The sequence below is a fragment of the Podarcis bocagei genome (genome assembly GCF_964188305.1).
Source record: "Podarcis bocagei genome assembly, chromosome: 1".
Classification (NCBI taxonomy): domain Eukaryota; kingdom Metazoa; phylum Chordata; class Lepidosauria; order Squamata; family Lacertidae; genus Podarcis; species Podarcis bocagei.
This window is the reverse complement of record NC_138125.1, coordinates 9438689-9447831: the sequence shown is the minus strand read 5'-3', so window position 1 is coordinate 9447831 and position 9143 is coordinate 9438689. Positions and strand designations below refer to the sequence as shown.

At 48.4% G+C, this 9143-nt stretch overlaps 1 long non-coding RNA gene across 1 annotated transcript; it reads right to left on the bottom strand.

Annotated features, from left to right (window-relative positions):
- Nucleotides 1-1591: 1591 nt before the first annotated feature.
- Nucleotides 1592-8898, bottom strand: LOC308587494. Its single transcript, XR_014008410.1, has 4 exons — nt 8735-8898; nt 4013-4300; nt 3709-3915; nt 1592-2348 (listed from the first exon to the last, which is right to left on the bottom strand). It is a non-coding gene; the product is annotated as an uncharacterized lncRNA (long non-coding RNA).
- Nucleotides 8899-9143: the final 245 nt, after the last annotated feature.

Below are 9143 nucleotides of genomic sequence, written 5' to 3'. Positions count from 1 at the left end.
CGCTCCGGCGGGAAGGTAAACGGCATTTCCGTGCGCTGCTCTGGTTCGCCAGAAGCGGCTTAGTCATGCTGGCCACATGACTCGGAAGCTGTACACCGGCTCCCTCGGCCAATAAAGCGAGATGAGCGCAGCAACCCCAGAGTCATCCGCGACTGGACCCTAACGGTCAGGGGTCCCTTTACCTTTACCATGAAATAAATTTGAAGCTGTTGCTAAGGGAAGCTTTTTCTTCAGGGGCTACTCTTTTCATGCCTGCAGGGTTGTTGTTTTTTTCCATCAGTGCATCTCTTTATTTAAATCAGTAGGCATTGATTTAGTAGGCATCGGTCCACCCAACTCAAGACCATCTGCTACACTGATGGGCATTGGCTTTCCAATGTTTGCTAGCTGTACCTGAGGATGTTGGGGGTTCAGCCTGGAACCTGAATTCAAAGCAAATGCTGTACCAATGAGCTCTACCAGACAGGACCTTTTCAGCGTTGGCACCACACTTGTATAATTCCCTCCAGTTGGAAGCCTCTCTCTCCTTCTGCTTTGAAACTAGCATGAAACCCTTTTCAGTCCTGTCCGTCATTTTACAATCTGTTGCTTTTTATTGCTCTCTTCTTGCATTCAATGATACTGCTGGCTGTCTCCTTCTCCTCTGCCCTCTCTAGAGATCAATATTTGATTTGTTTTTGACTCGCTCTTATTCCCCCCCCCAAAACAAAATCACTCTATTTTTACAAAAACATTTATTTACGATAAGCATAGATTCAAGAAAAAATAATGATAAAACAAAAAAGAGAAAGGAAACTGGAACAAATGAAGTTCTTCACCACATTTCACATTATTCTCCCTCAAGAAACATACTTGCCTCTCTGCCCATATTTGCACTGATAATTAATTATTTTGCAGGTATTATTCTGGCATTCTGCAGAAGTACAAGTGAGTATGAAAAAAAATATTAATTGATCTGTTTTAATCCATTTTTCCCAATTTCGTTATTGTCATGTGTTTATTACTTTTGTTCGCAGGTTTCTTTGGGGAGGGAATGTTTTCTCAAAGTGGGAAGTAAATCATTTTTAAAAATAAATGTTTAAATAAGACCAAAGTAAAAGTAAAATAATAGTAACACTAGTACTTAATCCTGAAACTCTGTTGATTTTTATGTATTCATTACTGCCCCTGCATAGGGCTAACTGTGTATGGCACAGTTCCGCGTTCTGTGAAACCCCACAGATACAGAATCTACATCATAATATGTATGATTCCTTGTCATTTCTTTAAAATATCTGATGTGAGTCCCCAATGCATGGTTTTTACAATGAAAGTGTGGGATATGAACACTCCTTTTTATATATGTAAGAGAACAAAAAATAAATAAAAACTTCTGTTGTAACTTGATCCAAGGATGGGGGTGGATAGACATCTAACAAATAAATAAGAAATATTAAGAAATCATTGTGACGCTTGGTTTCAGGTGCAGAAACGTCTTGGGCTACCGCTGGATAGGCACTCTGCACATAAAATACCTTCACAATTTTCTGGGGTCAAATAATGGGATTATTCTATTGCAGATTCTATTCTAAGGTTTGAATGAACTGGTGTGTTAAAAAAAATTTATTTCGCAAACCATTTAGAAGTCTGTTTTGACCTTAAGTGGTTTGTAAATATCATAATCATAATCAGCCTTTGTAGGTTCTGGCTAGAATAAATCCTTAGTCCTTTCCAAGTGATCTGTTTGTTAGTAAACAGAGACAGCAGCCCGGTATTATAAAACTGGAAACTTGGCTCAAGTGGGAGGCGGAATTCCGAATCCCGAACAGATGGAGGGAGCGTTGCAGAAAGAAATGGAAGAAGAGAGAAAAATCTGCTTTGTTCTGTTGATTAAATAAACAGCTTAGACTAACAACAAACAGTTTCTGGCTATCCCAAGACTTTCTCGCTCCCCTCCCCCCCCCCAAGTCCCCACATCTTGAAGCAATCAGCAGCTGAAAAGAGAGTCGTCCCCCTGGCATCTCAGGTTAAAGAAGGGGGTCCAGGAAAATGTGGTAGAGCCATTACACGAAACCTGAGATGCGTTCATCGGGGACTGCAATTGCCATCGCATTAGGATTGATTGGAGACCAGCAGTACCGTAATGACCCGGAAAGAGGGGCACCCGGCGATTGTTCTTTCGCGTCTCCCGCTCTCCGCCTCTTAGCTTATTCCTCCTTATTCTTCCTCTTCCTATTCCAATCCGAGAGGTTTATGTTACCGAGAGCGGCTCTCCTCTTTTCTTGTGGTGCAAATTGTGCTTGAGGAAAGTAGAAAAGATCCGTACAATTCACTTATTATGCCAAGGGTTTGGAATTCTTTTCAGAGCCCTGTGGGGAAATTATAGTGGAGAAAATATAAATTAAAGGGGTTGGGGGGGTTGGAATGAAGCCTTTTAGGTAAGCTTTTAAAAAAACACAAAGGGGATTGCTATTTTAATTAAGCGTCTGTTGAGATTTCCTACTGGTGCGGTGAGGCTCTGAACTGCCTGGAAACTTAGCCGAGGCGCAGTGCAATCCTATACCTGCCTACTCAGAAGCAAGCCCTGTTGAACTCACTGGGACTTACTTCCAGGCAAGTAAATACAGGATTGCGGTCTCAGGTGACAAGTTCCCGGCTTCTTTCTTGCTGCGAAGTCGGAGAGGGGGCCCCGATTCGGAAACGCACGGACTTGGAGACGAACCCTATTACTTTCAATGGCGATTTGCTTCCAGGTAAACGAATTTGACATACGGGATGCGAGAGTGGAGTCGCTTTAAATAAAAAAGAAGACATAGGATACGATCCAGGCAAATTTTAAAATCTCCTTTCAATTTGCAACGCAGTCCCGAGTGTTTCTATTTAGAAATCCCATTGAGTTGAATGGAGCTTTGCCTCCAGGTAAGCGTGGATTGCAGCAGGAAACGCGTGTTTACAACCCCTGCACTCCTTGGCAGGCTTTCCTAAGAAGAACACGCTCCACCAGCTCTTAAAATTGGGTTTACTTTTGAGTAAATACGTATAGGAGATCGGGCTGGGTATCCCTCCAGTTCAAATGAGTTTTTCTCATAAAAACCCACCTTGACTCGATGGGGCTCCTTCTCCCACCACAAGCTAAGTGAGCACTGAGACCGAGCAACCTGCCCTGTGCGTGTCTACTCGGAAGTAAGCCCCACTTGGTGGGGGGGGATCACTCCCAGTGGGGGATATCCTTCCAAAGAGACGAGCCTTGGATGCCGCGCGGGGGACCAGAGGCGCGATCCATACGCTCTTTGCTACCCGCCGCCTGGAGTAACATCTCCGCTTCTTCCAGGGCAAGTCGGAACGCAAATCGCGGGTTAATTCGGAGCGGAGTTCTTTTTTTTGGAAAAAAAAAAAGCGGACTCACACAAAATTTGGTGATTTTGTAGATCTACCTATTTGAAACTGTCCATTTATGTTACAAGACGGCCGTTTTAATTCCCCTTCCTCCAATGACCTAATTACGAAAGTTTGAAGGAGGAGGAGAAGTGGTGTGTTTTAGAAGCGGAGGAGGAGGGGGGAATCGCTGGCTCCGGAGAGAGAGAGAGAGAGAGAGAGAGAGAGAGAGAGAGAGAGAGAGAGAGGCAAGTCTGCTGTGCGCCTTGCGCCAAAACAAACCGGCCCCGCCTGGTCTGGCTTTAACTGCAGCTCACTGGATAATGAACTCCATCTTTCCAAAGCGAACTTAACTGTTTATTTAGTGTCACCCCGCATTAACATCACTGGCACTTTCCTCTGAACAGAAGGAGCTGGAGGCTTTCTCCTCCAAAAAGGAAATTCTTTTTAGCTTAGACAGACTTCAGCATCCAGGATGTACATTAGTGGCGCAGGAGGCGGAGGAGGCGGCGGGAGCGCTGGTGCTGCGCCCTTGGCTGATTTTCACCATGATTGAAACCTCTGAAAGAAAGAGAGGAGGAATAACGTGGGCGGAGGACGGAAATCTGGGCGGGGGGGGGGAGCAACGGGTGGGGTGGGGAGGCACGTGCACTATTACCTGGGCTCCAGGTCTCCGCGTCCCCGTTTTCTGGAGCTCCTCTCCAGTCTCCCTTTGATCCGGACTGGCTCCTGTTTTCGCTCCGGTTCCGGCAAGCAGAGGACGCTCGGATCCAGCCCTGTTTAAGCACATTCCTTGAAACTGGCGGGGGAGGGAGCGCCCAGGCGGCGGCATATTTATTTGGCTGTGAGGAATAACCCCCCACTGTGTCCAGTGGGGCTGAACTTTTCCCTGGTAAGCGCGACTTCATTTTACAGCCTGGAATGTGCGCGTGTAGACCTCGCCCCCCTGGAAATCAATGAGACTATATCGACATTTTGCAGGGGAAATGATGCCCCCCACAATATGTGTGTAATACACGAGAGAGAGAGAGAGAGAGAGAGAGAGAGAGAGAGAGAGAGAGAGAGAGAGAGAGAGAGGGTTGGATCGTGCCCCGGTTCCTGTGCACGGAAGTAAAACAAGATTTCAGTGGGAGGCGAGCGATTCCAAAAGGAAACGTTTTTAGGTTTAGGGGTATAAAAGAGATGGGAGGGAGAATCACATGATCACTTATAACCCATGTGGTGGGGAGACAACACGTTTTAGTGGCTATTTAGTGGAGGGGACTTTTGTGTGCAACATGACCTTAATCGTGGGAACCGCTGCTTCTTTGATTGTTTGTGGGAACTCGCGTCAATGGCAGCCTTGCATGTTTCTCAGGTGTGTGTGTGTGTGTGTGTGTGTGTGTTAGAGAGAGAGAGAGAGAGAGAGAGAGAGAGAGAGAGAGAGAGAGAGAGAGATGGATAGTGACACCAAAATTAAGTCCCATTTTCATCAGGGAAGCTGGTTCATTGCTGTTTTCCGAAGGCATAGAATCCTATAGAATCACAGAACTATAGAGCTGGAAGAGGAGCAGAGGGTCATCTAGTCTAACCCCTAATCGAAAGCGGCTTGCAGCTCCTCTGCAGAATGCCAGACGCCACCATGGGGCGGGATGGGGTCAGTGGGGAGAGAGAGATGTCTACCCCAAGCCGGAGAAGCAAACCCACAGGGCTTCGTATTTCAGGGCATTTAAGCCCCAGCCCCGCCCACCTGGCTGGCTGAGGATTGGCTGGCTCCCTTCCCAAGCCAGCTTGCTTAGGATCGGACTTGGAGGGCAGAAGGTGCCCAGTTCGATCCCCGACATCTCCTGCCTGAAACCCGACGAGGCGCTGCCAGTCAGTGTAGATAATACTGGCCAAAGGGGACAATTGTCTGATGCAGTATATAAGGCAGTTTCCATGGATGCTTCAGTTGAAATTCCTGCGTTGCGGGGTTGGACTAGATGACCCTCGGGTCCCTTCCAACAATTCTACGATGTTCCATACTGACTTTCCAGCCGGGAGACTGGCTGCTTTGTCATCCCGAACCTCATATCCCGTTTAAAAAGGTCGCAGTCCTGAATTCTGGCAAGAGGAAGTCCCCTTGGAACAGGGGTTGGGGTTTTGCTGTAAGGGAGAAAGGACGGGGCCGCTCGCGCTTTCTTTTAAAAACCTGAAATGTTCTCTGTTGCCTGGGATTTCTGCGAAAACCGGGGAAAGCACCTCAGTGAAGCGGTGGCGGTAACAGATTTTTTGAAGTCTGTCGACTCGAGTTCAGCTCTCCCCACTGCCACGAACTCGGGATGCGTCCTGGGGCAAGTTACTAACTTAACCCTCCTTCAGACTTCACAGTTGAGGAGAACCGGCAAGTGGAGAAGGCGCCGCTGACCAGCAACATTTCCCCTCCCCTCTAGCTCCTGCATGTAACGTCTGAACGGAGGGAACCTGCGTGGAATCTGGAATCCTGTACACGCGAGTGCTCCTTTGCCTTCAGACGTTACTGCTGTAGGGGGGGTAGCTATTCAGCGCTCACCATGTGAACCAACTGCTAGGGGGCAATAAAATATTTGAGGGCGAGGGCCCCCCCAAGTTGATGGGCATTCCCATTCACATGGTGCCCATGCACCGCGTTGCGTGATTGATTGCGCGGGGCAGGACTTCCTTGCCCCCCGCTGCCCCAATATTTTATTCAAGTTGGCACCCCTAGGCGCTGACATCTGGCTTGTTCTGCCTTACCGGTTAGTAAAGGTGGCGACGAGGGAGCCTTCCTTCTGTATCCCAGAGTGCGTGGAAGCCGGTGCTCCTGAAGGCTCCCGCACTTCGTTCAGACGTTCGTTCCTGAACACGCGTCTGAACACGAGGACTGCAACCAGAGCAGCCGCTCATCTCCTGCCCTTGAGCCGCTGAAACACAATCGGGGCGCACAACCACCATAGCTGTCAACGTTTCCCTTTTTAAAGGGAAATTCCCTTATTCCGTATAGGATTCCTCTGGGAAAGTTGACAGCTATGTCCTCTACTCTCACACACATATATTTCCTAGAATCTTAGAGTTGGGAGGGACCCCAAGGGTCATCTAGTCCAACCCCCTGCAATGCAGGGATTTATTGCATTTATTAATTGCCTTTATAGCCCATCATTTTCTTCCAGGTCCTAGTCCTACTTGCACACGGTCTGGCTTTCTGGAAGAAACCTCTCCTCTCCCATGAGTTGTTTCCTTGTGGTTTGATTGCAAAACGCGACGCGCGGAATGCGTGGGAATGGCGTTACGCGGGGCGTTTTGGGAAGAGCTTGAAAAGGCGCATCTTTCACTACAAGGCCGGGGAGCCTGTGGCCCTTCAGTGTTGTTAGCCTCCGCTTCTCCCTGTCCTCTTTGACCAGCCGGGCCTGATGCGCGTTGCGGTCCACAAACATCTGGAGGAGCGACCGCGGGCTTCCTGGCGACGCTCCCTCTTTCCTGGGCTCCTCCAGAGCTCGCAGGGTGACACCCGCTTTGTTTTCACAGGTGTCTGGAGGGCAGCGATGGCCAGCCGGTCCCCCGAGCCTCCTTCGGGGTTTTTCTTCCTCCCCCTCCTTTCAGACGCCTTTTTGCACGAAACGCTTTTCAGCGTCGGCGCGGTGGACGCGTCTCCAAAATAGCGCCCCTCTTCTCTTTCAGTGGTTTTGATTTTTCAGGGGAGGAGGAAGCGCAGAGAGGGAGGAAAGCAGGAAAAAAGAGAGCTAAAGGGGTTGTGTGAGAGAGAAGACAAGTCCTTTATTGTTTAGAAATAAGCCAACCCTCCGCACCCCTCCTTACTTTCCTTCTTTTTCTCTCTCCCTCCCTCCCTGCGTCTCTCTCTCGTTCTCTTTCCTCTGCGCTTAGCAGCTCAGAGAGGGTGAGATCCGGTATCACGTTGCAGATTCCCACTAAAGATAACGAAATGTGATCTATTTTTCAGAGCGGCAAGTGGATGGGAACGAAGCCGTCCACGACAGAAAACTCATTTGCTAATGGGCTCGGTTTTGGGTTTCCTTCGCGTCTCCAGGGTCGGAAATCGCTGGAGTTTTGGGTTACTGGCCGCACTTATAACTGGCCGCATTCTGCAGATCCTTTTTTCTGCTTTAATTAATTAAGGAGCAGCGCCGATCATTCCCCAGAAACCAGTCTGCCCTGGGCTCTTTCCCTCAGGCCGCTCACCAATAAGGTCTTGTTTACCTTTTTGCATTTGGAAGAAACCAGGCCCGAAAGGTGGGCAAATTTCTCGCCAGCCTCTCCCACCCCCACCCCCACCCCTCCGCCCAAACCACAGATGCGTGCCTTATACCCGTGGACAGTTCAATTTCACGCTGCAAATCGATTTTCGAAGGTAGCAGCCTTCGGATTGTCCACAAAATTCTGCCACTTACGCCCCACGGAGGTTCCTGTTTTGTTTGTTTTTTTGGGTGTTTTTTAAAAAATAAAAATCTAGCGTCCATTCATAAAGAAATTTACGTCCCATCCTGTGGATGTTTATTTATTCAGCAGAAAACTCCCCTGAATTCAACAGAGTTTGTCCTCCCTACGTGTGCTTAGTAGGGTCAACGTGTAAAATGTGTGTGTGTGTGTGTGTGTGTGTGTGTGTGTGTGTGTGTGTGTGTGTGTGTTTATATAGAACAGTCCTCTGTCCACAAACTGGGTACACTGGGTTGAAATTGGGTTTGGCATCATCTGGCGAGGAGACTAAGGGTGCAGTCCTGACCTGTACTTACCTGAGTGAAATAAACTCAATGCGACTTCTGAGTAGAAGGGGGTTATTGTGCCACACTTACCTCGGAGTAAATGTCCCAGTTTACACAGTGGATAAGACTGTATAGGATTGAACGGTCAGGCAAAAGCCTTTAAATGGGGGGGGGGGTCATATCAATAGAATTTTTTTGGGCGTGTAAACTGTCTTAATATAGCACAAGTAGAATCTGTTTTGTGCATTAATTTAAGGTGTTGAACACACACACAAACAGCTGCTGAGTACTGTCTGTCGCTTAAAATGTTTATATTTTATATGGGACTTTGTATATTTCATTAGCACTCCAGCCTATTACACCTAAACTAGCTTGTCTGATGTGATCGTAATGACACTTGCATTTCGGGGGAAATTGCTCACGATGTTCGTGGCAGAAAACAATTCCTGCCAGTCGGATTTACTTCCAAGTAAACATGCTTAGAATCCGAGGCTCTCCTGTATTTTATTTTATTTATCAGACCTTCCCATTAATCATGCACTGTGAGAGGAGCACTGGTCCTGAACTTATGCACAATCACTAGGGAGCAAATCCCATTAAATTCGGCGGGGCTTACTACGTGCAGAGACGTGCAGAGGTGTAGATGGGATCCTGCCTCTGCCTCCTCTTGAGGCGTTTAGACTTACCTTTGAGGAGAACGAGAGAGCAGGGAGCGGGGCCGAGTAGGCTTTCTATCTGGCACCCGGAGGGAGCCCCCCGCCCGGCGCGCGCGGACTTCCACGCGGAGGCTCGCTCCTTTCAGACGTTGGCGCCGTACACGTGGACGCCAGGGAGATGAGCTAGTCGGCGCGCGCGCAGTCTCCTTAGTGGCGCATAGAAACGCTGTTTTTGTAAACAGGCTCCGCGGAAAATGCGCCTGCGGAATAATAAAACAGCAGTCGGGTGACCCGATGTTTCAAATGGTTATTTATAGCAAATTGTTTTCTCTGAAAAGGCTCAAGGAAAAACAACAACGCCGCAAAGGTTTTTCTCCAAACCACCCACCGGGAGGGACGTCAGGGCGATGCGCTTCTCCTTTCGGCTAGTTGGTAAATT